We start from the raw sequence: 13,165 nt of genomic DNA, 5'->3' as shown, positions 1-13,165 counted from the left end.
TGATCATTCATTAAAAATGTTTAAAGCTTTTCTCAGCCATTCATTTTATTTTCTGAACTGTATATTTTTTGTTAATGTAACAAAGACACTGGCAGGGTGAAGGAGTCAGACATAGGTTTCCTAATGACAAACAGAAAACTCATTGCACCTTTATCACCTAAGCAACAGCTCTAACAACACAAGCAAACATGAAAAATCAAAACAAAAATATCAGGTTCTAGATCATAAGGACTAAGTCATAGCAACTAGGAAACTACCTCTCACAAAGCAACACAACCAATCATTCACTAGAACCACAAAGATTATTTTATGAAGCTCACAGCTAGAACCCTACTCTCAAGTGTTCACGAATCAGATTAGGGAGACACAAATAATAATAAAACATATATCACAACTTAATACAGTGCAAATCTTTGTTCCATTGCACATTGCTGTGTCAATATACACTAACATACTACTACACACATTGGCCAAGTGTTGCATTTTAGCTTTTCTACTCTTATGAAAAGCAGCAAAACAGTTGTTACAATTCCCATAATCCATCACTTATTTGTAAAAAGAAATGCATCTCACTTCTCATCACGCATTCTAACAACACAAATTGCAGAAAACAGTACATGTATTTAAAAAATAAATAACTTGAGGCTCTACATCAAAAGAGTCATGTGACAGGTTGTAATCGCTGGGAAAACCCATCTCACACAGCCATGTGACTACACACTCATTATGTTCTAGAACTAACATATGGTGCCCACAGCTAGAACCTGACTCTAAGGACCCGTGAAACAAATTAGGGAGAACCAAAACAATGGATCCCAATCAGAGCTGGCCTTAACCAATATGATGCCCTAAGAAGAAAATTGGGCTGGTGTCCCTCAGAATCACTGCTAGTTCTGCCTCTGACCCTGTGCCCCTTTCCCAGCAACATCACCCCTCACCAATAGCAGACCTAATTTTGGTCCTTCTACTCCATATTTTTTAAATAGAAACAGTGAGCATTTTGGCACACAGCCTAAAAAGGGGTGTGTTCCTGCTGGAAAGGGGCATGGCCACCCAATAGTATCCCCAATTCAAATTATGCCACACAGTAGTGAAACTTTATTCACATTATATCATGCAATGGTGTCCCTTCTTCACGATACATCACACAGTAGTACTACTTTACCTTGTATACGTTACTTCTCACAATAGTGCCCCATATTCACATTACATCATAATGAATTGCTCATTATTAACATTACACCACACCATATTGCTCTTAATTCACATTAAACCACACACTAGTGCCCTTTCTACACGTTACACCACACTATAGAGCACCTTATAAACATAATGCCACACATTAGTTATGCCTTTATACACATAATACCACACAGTAATGCCCCAAACACATATGAGACACATCATTAATGTCCTTATAAACATAATGCACCTTACACATTATTCCAACTTTTATTAATGCCCTTGTACACATAATGACACACATAATGTCCCTTACACATATGCCGCAAATTATTAATGCTCTTATACATATAATGACACACATAATGTCCCTTACACATATGCCGCACATTAATAATGCATTTATACACGACACACGTAATGCCCCTTACACATATGGTGAACATTATTGCACAAACAACCCACCCGCACACAGCACTCCCTCGGCTGCTAACACTGTAACTTCTGCCTCTGAATGGATACAGATGTATGTTCATACGTCTTTCTTGCCTCAATACGCCATGCAGCAGAAGATGCCTGGCGTTAGTCAGCTGGCCACTCTAGGCCAGCTCTGCTAATGTTGGGCACCTTTTTTGCTGAAAGTGCATATTTGCATTGCTATGTGACTAGGACACACAAGCAACTTTTGCTGATTAAAATGATATGAGGCATGCCGAAATTCTGTGTGCGACTGTGGCTGTATATGCATGCGAAATGCTACATTACAGTGCTGTCCAGGAATACACTGTAACATAGCATTTCATATACAGATATAGCTGCAGTCACAAAATGTAGGCATGCCATATATCATTTTAATCAGCAGAAGCTGCTGATTCTTGTGCCCCTAGGCATTCCAAATGCCCAAGGCATTTGCTTAGTTTGTCTATGCCAAAGGCCGGCTCTGATCCCAATGCAACTTTCAGCCACATTGTATAGTGAGGATTGTTGCTGACATAACTGTAGCCTTTGATCATTCATTAAAAAATGTCTAAAGCTTTTTTCAAGCATTCATTTTATTACCTGAACTGTATATTTTTGGTTACTATAAAAAAAGACACTGGCTGTGAAGGAGTCAAGCATACATAACCAACAGTTCTACTAATACAAAAATATAACAAATTAACAATAAACTAGCTCAGATGGACCAACTCATAGCAACTAGGACACACAGTCACATGCCCAAACACTTAAAATTCACTAGAAAAACAAAGATTGCCGTATGAAGACCACAGCTAGAACCCTACTCCAAATGCTTATAAAACAGGTTTGGGATACACAAAATAATATTAAAACATAAATTACATCCACAATATATAATACAAATCTCCCAACTTAATATAAATCTTATCTTACATTACAGTGTCAATATATACTAACATACATCAGCAATGTACCGCATTTTAGCTTCCATGCTCTTGCAAAAACAACAGAAAGATAAATTTTATATCAATGACCATAATCCATCATCTAATTACAAGAGAAAGTTTACTCTCTTCATACTACCCAAAGATTCCAACAACACAAAAAAATAACACCTTTCAAGTTCTAGATCAGAAGGGTCATGTGTCAAGTCGTAACAACTGGGACAACACATCTCACACAGCCATGTGACCACCCACTCATCATGCTCTAGAACCAGAAGGATCAATGTTTAAAGTCCAAGGCTAGAACCTGACTCTAGAGATCCCATGAAACAAATTAGGGAGACACAAAATAATAGCTCACAATGAAACTTTCAGCCACATTGTAGAGTGAGGATCTTGCTGACTTAATTGTAGCCTTTGATCATTCATTAAAAATGTTTAAAGCTTTTCTCAGCCATTCATTTTATTTTCTGAACTGTATATTTTTTGTTAATGTAACAAAGACACTGGCAGGGTGAAGGAGTCAGACATAGGTTTCCTAATGACAAACAGAAAACTCATTGCACCTTTATCACCTAAGCAACAGCTCTAACAACACAAGCAAACATGAAAAATCAAAACAAAAATATCAGGTTCTAGATCATAAGGACTAAATCATAGCAACTAGGAAACTACCTCTCACAAAGCAACACAACCAATCATTCACTAGAACCACAAAGATTATTGTATGAAGCTCACAGCTAGAACCCTACTCTCAAGTGTTCACGAATCAGATTAGGGAGACACAAATAATAATAAAACATATATCACAACTTAATACAGTGCAAATCTTTGTTCCATTGCACATTGCTGTGTCAATATACACTAACATACTACTACACACATTGGCCAAGTGTTGCATTTTAGCTTTTCTACTCTTATGAAAAGCAGCAAAACAGTTGTTACAATTCCCATAATCCATCACTTATTTGTAAAAAGAAATGCATCTCACTTCTCATCACGCATTCTAACAACACAAATTGCAGAAAACAGTACATGTATTTAAAAAATAAATAACTTGAGGCTCTACATCAAAAGAGTCATGTGACAGGTTGTTATAGCTGGGAAAACCCATCTCACACAGCCATGTGACTACACACTCATTATGTTCTAGAACTAGCATATGGTGCCCACAGCTAGAACCTGACTCTAAGGACCCGTGAAACAAATTAGGGAGAACCAAAACAATGGATCCCAATCAGAGCTGGCCTTAACCAATATAATGCCCTAAGAAGAAAATTGGGCTGGTGTCCCTCAGAATCACTGCTAGTTCTGCCTCTGACCCTGTGCCCCTTTCCCAGCAACATCACCCCTCACCAATAGCAGACCTAATTTTGGTCCTTCTACTCCCTATTTTTTAAATAGAAACAGTAAGCATTTTGGCACACAGCCTAAAAAGGGGTGTGTTCCTGCTGGGAAGGGGCATGGCCACCCAATAGTATCCCCAATTCAAATTATGCCACACAGTAGTGAAACTTTATTCACATTATATCATGCAATGGTGTCCCTTCTTCACGATACATCACACAGTAGTACTACTTTACCTTGTATACGTTACTTCTCACAGTAGTGCCCCATATTCACATTACATCATAATGAATTGCTCATTATTAACATTACACCACACCATATTGCTCTTAATTCACATTAAACCACACACTAGTGCCCTTTCTACACGTTACACCACACTATAGAGCACCTTATAAACATAATGCCACACATTAGTTATGCCTTTATACACATAATACCACACAGTAATGCCCCTTACACATATGAGACACATCATTAATGTCCTTATAAACATAATGCACCTTACACATTATTCCAACTTTTATTAATGCCCTTGTACACATAATGACACACATAATGTCCCTTACACATATGCCGCAAATTATTAATGCTCTTATACATATAATGACACACATAATGTCCCTTACACATATGCCGCACATTAATAATGCATTTATACACGACACACGTAATGCCCCTTACACATATGGTGAACATTATTGCACAAACAACCCACCCGCACACAGCACTCCCTCGGCTGCTAACACTGTAACTTCTGCCTCTGAATGGATACAGATGTATGTTCATACGTCTTTCTTGCCTCAATACGCCATGCAGCAGAAGATGCCTGGCGTGAGTCAGCTGGCCACTCTAGGCCAGCTCTGCTAATGTTGGGCACCTTTTTTGCTGAAAGTGCATATTTGCATTGCTATGTGACTAGGACACACAAGCAACTTTTGCTGATTAAAATGATATGAGGCATGCCGAAATTCTGTGTGCGACTGTGGCTGTATATGCATGCGAAATGCTACATTACAGTGCTGTCCAGGAATACACTGTAACATAGCATTTCATATACAGATATAGCTGCAGTCACAAAATGTAGGCATGCCATATATCATTTTAATCAGCAGAAGCTGCTGATTCTTGTGCCCCTAGGCATTCCAAATGCCCAAGGCATTTGCTTAGTTTGTCTATGCCAAAGGCCGGCTCTGATCCCAATGCAACTTTCAGCCACATTGTATAGTGAGGATTGTGGCTGACATAACTGTAGCCTTTGATCATTCATTAAAAAATGTCTAAAGCTTTTTTCAAGCATTCATTTTATTACCTGAACTGTATATTTTTGGTTACTATAAAAAAAGACACTGGCTGTGAAGGAGTCAAGCATACATAACCAACAGTTCTACTAATACAAAAATATAACAAATTAACAATAAACTAGCTCAGATGGACCAACTCATAGCAACTAGGACACACAGTCACATGCCCAAACACTTAAAATTCACTAGAAAAACAAAGATTGCCGTATGAAGACCACAGCTAGAACCCTACTCCAAATGCTTATAAAACAGGTTTGGGATACACAAAATAATATTAAAACATAAATTACATCCACAATATATAATGCAAATCTCCCAACTTAATATAAATCTTATCTTACATTGCAGTGTCAATATATACTAACATACATCAGCAATGTACTGCATTTTAGCTTCCATGCTCTTGCAAAAACAACAGAAAGATAAATTTTATTTCAATGACCATAATCCATCATCTAATTACAAGAGAAAGTTTACTCTCTTCATACTACCCAAAGATTCCAACAACACAAAAAAATAACACCTTTCAAGTTCTAGATCAGAAGGGTCATGTGTCAAGTCGTAACAACTGGGACAACACATCTCACACAGCCATGTGACCACCCACTCATCATGCTCTAGAACCAGAAGGATCAATGTTTAAAGTCCAAGGCTAGAACCTGACTCTAGAGATCCCATGAAACAAATTAGGGAGACACAAAATAATAGCTCACAATGAAACTTTCAGCCACATTGTAGAGTGAGGATCTTGCTGACTTAATTGTAGCCTTTGATCATTCATTAAAAATGTTTAAAGCTTTTCTCAGCCATTCATTTTATTTTCTGAACTGTATATTTTTTGTTAATGTAACAAAGACACTGGCAGGGTGAAGGAGTCAGACATAGGTTTCCTAATGACAAACAGAAAACTCATTGCACCTTTATCACCTAAGCAACAGCTCTAACAACACAAGCAAACATGAAAAATCAAAACAAAAATATCAGGTTCTAGATCATAAGGACTAAATCATAGCAACTAGGAAACTACCTCTCACAAAGCAACACAACCAATCATTCACTAGAACCACAAAGATTATTGTATGAAGCTCACAGCTAGAACCCTACTCTCAAGTGTTCACGAATCAGATTAGGGAGACACAAATAATAATAAAACATATATCACAACTTAATACAGTGCAAATCTTTGTTCCATTGCACATTGCTGTGTCAATATACACTAACATACTACTACACACATTGGCCAAGTGTTGCATTTTAGCTTTTCTACTCTTATGAAAAGCAGCAAAACAGTTGTTACAATTCCCATAATCCATCACTTATTTGTAAAAAGAAATGCATCTCACTTCTCATCACGCATTCTAACAACACAAATTGCAGAAAACAGTACATGTATTTAAAAAATAAATAACTTGAGGCTCTACATCAAAAGAGTCATGTGACAGGTTGTAATAGCTGGGAAACCCCATCTCACACAGCCATGTGACTACACACTCATTATGTTCTAGAACTAGCATATGGTGCCCACAGCTAGAACCTGACTCTAAGGACCCGTGAAACAAATTAGGGAGAACCAAAACAATGGATCCCAATCAGAGCTGGCCTTAACCAATATGATGCCCTACGAAGAAAATTGGGCTGGTGTCCCTCAGAATCACTGCTAGTTCTGCCTCTGACCCTGTGCCCCTTTCCCAGCAACATCACCCCTCACCAATAGCAGACCTAATTTTGGTCCTTCTACTCCCTATTTTTTTAAATAGAAACAGTGAGCATTTTGGCACACAGCCTAAAAAGGGGTGTGTTCCTGCTGGGAAGGGGCATGGCCACCCAATAGTATCCCCAATTCAAATTATGCCACACAGTAGTGCAACTTTATTCACATTATATCATGCAATGGTGTCCCTTCTTCACGATACATCACACAGTAGTACTACTTTACCTTATATACGTTACTTCTCACAGTAGTGCCCCATATTCACATTACATCATAATGAATTGCTCATTATTAACATTACACCACACCATATTGCTCTTAATTCACATTAAACCACACACTAGTGCCCTTTCTACACGTTACACCACACAATAGAGCACCTTATAAACATAATGCCACACATTAGTTATGCCTTTATACACATAATACCACACAGTAATGCCCCTTACACATATGAGACACATCATTAATGTCCTTATAAACATAATGCACCTTACACATTATTCCAACTTTTATTAATGCCCTTGTACACATAATGACACACATAATGTCCCTTACACATATGCCGCAAATTATTAATGCTCTTATACACATAATGACACACATAATGTCCCTTACACATATGCCGCACATTAATAATGCATTTATACACGACACACGTAATGCCCCTTACACATATGGTGAACATTATTGCACAAACAACCCACCCGCACACAGCACTCCCTCGGCTGCTAACACTGTAACTTCTGCCTCTGAATGGATACAGATGTATGTTCATACATCTTTCTTGCCTCAATACGCCACGCAGCAGAAGATGCCTGGCGTGAGTCAGCTGGCCACTCTAGGCCAGCTCTGCTAATGTTGGGCACCTTTTTTGCTGAAAGTGCATATTTGCATTGCTATGTGACTAGGACACACAAGCAACTTTTGCTGATTAAAATGATATGAGGCATGCCGAAATTCTGTGTGCGACTGTGGCTGTATATGCATGCAAAATGCTACATTACAGTGCTGTCCAGGAATACACTGTAACATAGCATTTCATATACAGATATAGCTGCAGTCACAAAATATAGGCATGCCATATATCATTTTAATCAGCAGAAGCTGCTGATTCTTGTGCCCCTAGGCATTCCAAATGCCCAAGGCATTTGCTTAGTTTGTCTATGCCAAAGGCCGGCTCTGATCCCAATGCAACTTTCAGCCACATTGTATAGTGAGGATTGTTGCTGACATAACTGTAGCCTTTGATCATTCATTAAAAAATGTCTAAAGCTTTTTTCAAGCATTCATTTTATTACCTGAACTGTATATTTTTGGTTACTATAAAAAAGACACTGGCTGTGAAGGAGTCAAGCATACATAACCAACAGTTCTACTAATACAAAAATATAACAAATCAACAATAAACCAGCTCAGATGGACCAACTCATAGCAACTAGGACACACAGTCACATGCCCAAACACTTAAAATTCACTAGAAAAACAAAGATTGCCGTATGAAGACCACAGCTAGAACCCTACTCCAAATGCTTATAAAACAGGTTTGGGAGACATAAAATAATAATAAAACATAAATTACATCCACAAAATATAATGCAAACCTCCCAACTTAACATAAATCTTATCTTACATTGCAGTGTCAATATATACTAACATACATCAGCAATGTACTGCATTTTAGCTTCCATGCTCTTGCAAAAATAACAGAAAGATACATTTTATTTCAATGACCATAATCCATCATCTAATTACAAGAGAAAGTTTACTCTCTTCATACTACCCAAAGATTCCAACAACACAAAAAAATAACACCTTCCAAGTTCTAGATCAGAAGGGTCATGTGTCAAGTCGTAACAACTGGGACAACACATCTCACACAGCCATGTGACCACCCACTCATCATGCTCTAGAACCAGAAGGATCAATGTTTAAAGTCCAAGGCTAGAACCTGACTCTAGAGATCCCATGAAACAAATTAGGGAGACACAAAATAATAGCTCACAATGAAACTTTCAGCCACATTGTAGAGTGAGGAGGATCTTGCTGACTTAATTGTAGCCTTTGATCATTCATTAAAAATGTCTAAAGCTTTTCTCAGCCATTCATTTTATTTTCTGAACTGTATATTTTTTGTTAATGTAACAAAGACACTGGCAGGGTGAAGGAGTCAGACATAGGTTTCCTAATGACAAACAGAAAACTCATTGCACCTTTATCACCTAAGCAACAGCTCTAACAACACAAGCAAACATGAAAAATCAAAACAAAAATATCAGGTTCTAGATCATAAGGACTAAGTCATAGCAACTAGGAAACTACCTCTCACAAAGCAACACAACCAATCATTCACTAGAACCACAAAGATTATTGTATGAAGCTCACAGCTAGAACCCTACTCTCAAGTGTTCACGAATCAGATTAGGGAGACACAAATAATAATAAAACATATATCACAACTTAATACAGTGCAAATCTTTGTTCCATTGCACATTGCTGTGTCAATATACACTAACATACTACTACACACATCGGCCAAGTGTTGCATTTTAGCTTTTCTACTCTTATGAAAAGCAGCAAAACAGTTGTTACAATTCCCATAATCCATCACTTATTTGTAAAAAGAAATGCATCTCACTTCTCATCACGCATTCTAACAACACAAATTGCAGAAAACAGTACATGTATTTAAAAAATAAATAACTTGAGGCTCTACATCAAAAGAGTCATGTGACAGGTTGTTATAGCTGGGAAAACCCATCTCACACAGCCATGTGACTACACACTCATTATGTTCTAGAACTAGCATATGGTGCCCACAGCTAGAACCTGACTCTAAGGACCCGTGAAACAAATTAGGGAGAACCAAAACAATGGATCCCAATCAGAGCTGGCCTTAACCAATATAATGCCCTAAGAAGAAAATTGGGCTGGTGTCCCTCAGAATCACTGCTAGTTCTGCCTCTGACCCTGTGCCCCTTTCCCAGCAACATCACCCCTCACCAATAGCAGACCTAATTTTGGTCCTTCTACTCCCTATTTTTTAAATAGAAACAGTAAGCATTTTGGCACACAGCCTAAAAAGGGGTGTGTTCCTGCTGGGAAGGGGCATGGCCACCCAATAGTATCCCCAATTCAAATTATGCCACACAGTAGTGAAACTTTATTCACATTATATCATGCAATGGTGTCCCTTCTTCACGATACATCACACAGTAGTACTACTTTACCTTGTATACGTTACTTCTCACAGTAGTGCCCCATATTCACATTACATCATAATGAATTGCTCATTATTAACATTACACCACACCATATTGCTCTTAATTCACATTAAACCACACACTAGTGCCCTTTCTACACGTTACACCACACTATAGAGCACCTTATAAACATAATGCCACACATTAGTTATGCCTTTATACACATAATACCACACAGTAATGCCCCTTACACATATGAGACACATCATTAATGTCCTTATAAACATAATGCACCTTACACATTATTCCAACTTTTATTAATGCCCTTGTACACATAATGACACACATAATGTCCCTTACACATATGCCGCAAATTATTAATGCTCTTATACATATAATGACACACATAATGTCCCTTACACATATGCCGCACATTAATAATGCATTTATACACGACACACGTAATGCCCCTTACACATATGGTGAACATTATTGCACAAACAACCCACCCGCACACAGCACTCCCTCGGCTGCTAACACTGTAACTTCTGCCTCTGAATGGATACAGATGTATGTTCATACGTCTTTCTTGCCTCAATACGCCATGCAGCAGAAGATGCCTGGCGTGAGTCAGCTGGCCACTCTAGGCCAGCTCTACTAATGTTGGGCACCTTTTTTGCTGAAAGTGCATATTTGCATTGCTATGTGACTAGGACACACAAGCAACTTTTGCTGATTAAAATGATATGAGGCATGCCGAAATTCTGTGTGCGACTGTGGCTGTATATGCATGCGAAATGCTACATTACAGTGCTGTCCAGGAATACACTGTAACATAGCATTTCATATACAGATATAGCTGCAGTCACAAAATGTAGGCATGCCATATATCATTTTAATCAGCAGAAGCTGCTGATTCTTGTGCCCCTAGGCATTCCAAATGCCCAAGGCATTTGCTTAGTTTGTCTATGCCAAAGGCCGGCTCTGATCCCAATGCAACTTTCAGCCACATTGTATAGTGAGGATTGTTGCTGACATAACTGTAGCCTTTGATCATTCATTAAAAAATGTCTAAAGCTTTTTTCAAGCATTCATTTTATTACCTGAACTGTATATTTTTGGTTACTATAAAAAAGACACTGGCTGTGAAGGAGTCAAGCATACATAACCAACAGTTCTACTAATACAAAAATATAACAAATTAACAATAAACTAGCTCAGATGGACCAACTCATAGCAACTAGGACACACAGTCACATGCCCAAACACTTAAAATTCACTAGAAAAACAAAGATTGCCGTATGAAGACCACAGCTAGAACCCTACTCCAAATGCTTATAAAACAGGTTTGGGATACACAAAATAATATTAAAACATAAATTACATCCACAATATATAATACAAATCTCCCAACTTAATATAAATCTTATCTTACATTGCAGTGTCAATATATACTAACATACATCAGCAATGTACCGCATTTTAGCTTCCATGCTCTTGCAAAAACAACAGAAAGATAAATTTTATATCAATGACCATAATCCATCATCTAATTACAAGAGAAAGTTTACTCTCTTCATACTACCCAAAGATTCCAACAACACAAAAAAATAACACCTTTCAAGTTCTAGATCAGAAGGGTCATGTGTCAAGTCGTAACAACTGGGACAACACATCTCACACAGCCATGTGACCACCCACTCATCATGCTCTAGAACCAGAAGGATCAATGTTTAAAGTCCAAGGCTAGAACCTGACTCTAGAGATCCCATGAAACAAATTAGGGAGACACAAAATAATAGCTCACAATGAAACTTTCAGCCACATTGTAGAGTGAGGATCTTGCTGACTTAATTGTAGCCTTTGATCATTCATTAAAAATGTTTAAAGCTTTTCTCAGCCATTCATTTTATTTTCTGAACTGTATATTTTTTGTTAATGTAACAAAGACACTGGCAGGGTGAAGGAGTCAGACATAGGTTTCCTAATGACAAACAGAAAACTCATTGCACCTTTATCACCTAAGCAACAGCTCTAACAACACAAGCAAACATGAAAAATCAAAACAAAAATATCAGGTTCTAGATCATAAGGACTAAATCATAGCAACTAGGAAACTACCTCTCACAAAGCAACACAACCAATCATTCACTAGAACCACAAAGATTATTGTATGAAGCTCACAGCTAGAACCCTACTCTCAAGTGTTCACGAATCAGATTAGGGAGACACAAATAATAATAAAACATATATCACAACTTAATACAGTGCAAATCTTTGTTCCATTGCACATTACTGTGTCAATATACACTAACATACTACTACACACATTGGCCAAGTGTTGCATTTTAGCTTTTCTACTCTTATGAAAAGCAGCAAAACAGTTGTTACAATTCCCATAATCCATCACTTATTTGTAAAAAGAAATGCATCTCACTTCTCATCACGCATTCTAACAACACAAATTGCAGAAAACAGTACATGTATTTAAAAAATAAATAACTTGAGGCTCTACATCAAAAGAGTCATGTGACAGGTTGTTATAGCTGGGAAAACCCATCTCACACAGCCATGTGACTACACACTCATTATGTTCTAGAACTAGCATATGGTGCCCACAGCTAGAACCTGACTCTAAGGACCCGTGAAACAAATTAGGGAGAACCAAAACAATGGATCCCAATCAGAGCTGGCCTTAACCAATATAATGCCCTAAGAAGAAAATTGGGCTGGTGTCCCTCAGAATCACTGCTAGTTCTGCCTCTGACCCTGTGCCCCTTTCCCAGCAACATCACCCCTCACCAATAGCAGACCTAATTTTGGTCCTTCTACTCCCTATTTTTTAAATAGAAACAGTAAGCATTTTGGCACACAGCCTAAAAAGGGGTGTGTTCCTGCTGGGAAGGGGCATGGCCACCCAATAGTATCCCCAATTCAAATTATGCCACACAGTAGTGAAACTTTATTCACATTATATCATGCAATGGTGTCCCTTCTTCACGATACATCACACAG

At 38.0% G+C, this 13,165-nt stretch overlaps 4 non-coding genes across 4 annotated transcripts; all 4 read right to left on the bottom strand.

Annotated features, from left to right (window-relative positions):
* Positions 1 to 2,769: 2,769 nt before the first annotated feature.
* On the bottom strand, positions 2,770 to 2,866 carry LOC134938917 (small nucleolar RNA U13). The gene has a single exon (XR_010181355.1). It is a non-coding gene; the product is annotated as a small nucleolar RNA U13 (small nucleolar RNA).
* Positions 2,867 to 5,772: 2,906 nt separating this feature from the next.
* LOC134938915 (small nucleolar RNA U13) lies at positions 5,773 to 5,869 on the bottom strand. The gene has a single exon (XR_010181354.1). It is a non-coding gene; the product is annotated as a small nucleolar RNA U13 (small nucleolar RNA).
* A 2,906-nt stretch (positions 5,870 to 8,775) lies between these two features.
* LOC134938913 (small nucleolar RNA U13) lies at positions 8,776 to 8,872 on the bottom strand. Its single transcript, XR_010181353.1, has one exon. It is a non-coding gene; the product is annotated as a small nucleolar RNA U13 (small nucleolar RNA).
* A 2,908-nt stretch (positions 8,873 to 11,780) lies between these two features.
* On the bottom strand, positions 11,781 to 11,877 carry LOC134938912 (small nucleolar RNA U13). Its single transcript, XR_010181352.1, has one exon. It is a non-coding gene; the product is annotated as a small nucleolar RNA U13 (small nucleolar RNA).
* Between the last annotated feature and the right edge of the window lie 1,288 nt (positions 11,878 to 13,165).

Source organism: Pseudophryne corroboree, chromosome 6 (genome assembly GCF_028390025.1).
Source record: "Pseudophryne corroboree isolate aPseCor3 chromosome 6, aPseCor3.hap2, whole genome shotgun sequence".
Lineage (NCBI taxonomy): Eukaryota > Metazoa > Chordata > Amphibia > Anura > Myobatrachidae > Pseudophryne > Pseudophryne corroboree.
This window is presented reverse-complemented; position numbering and strand designations above follow the sequence as displayed.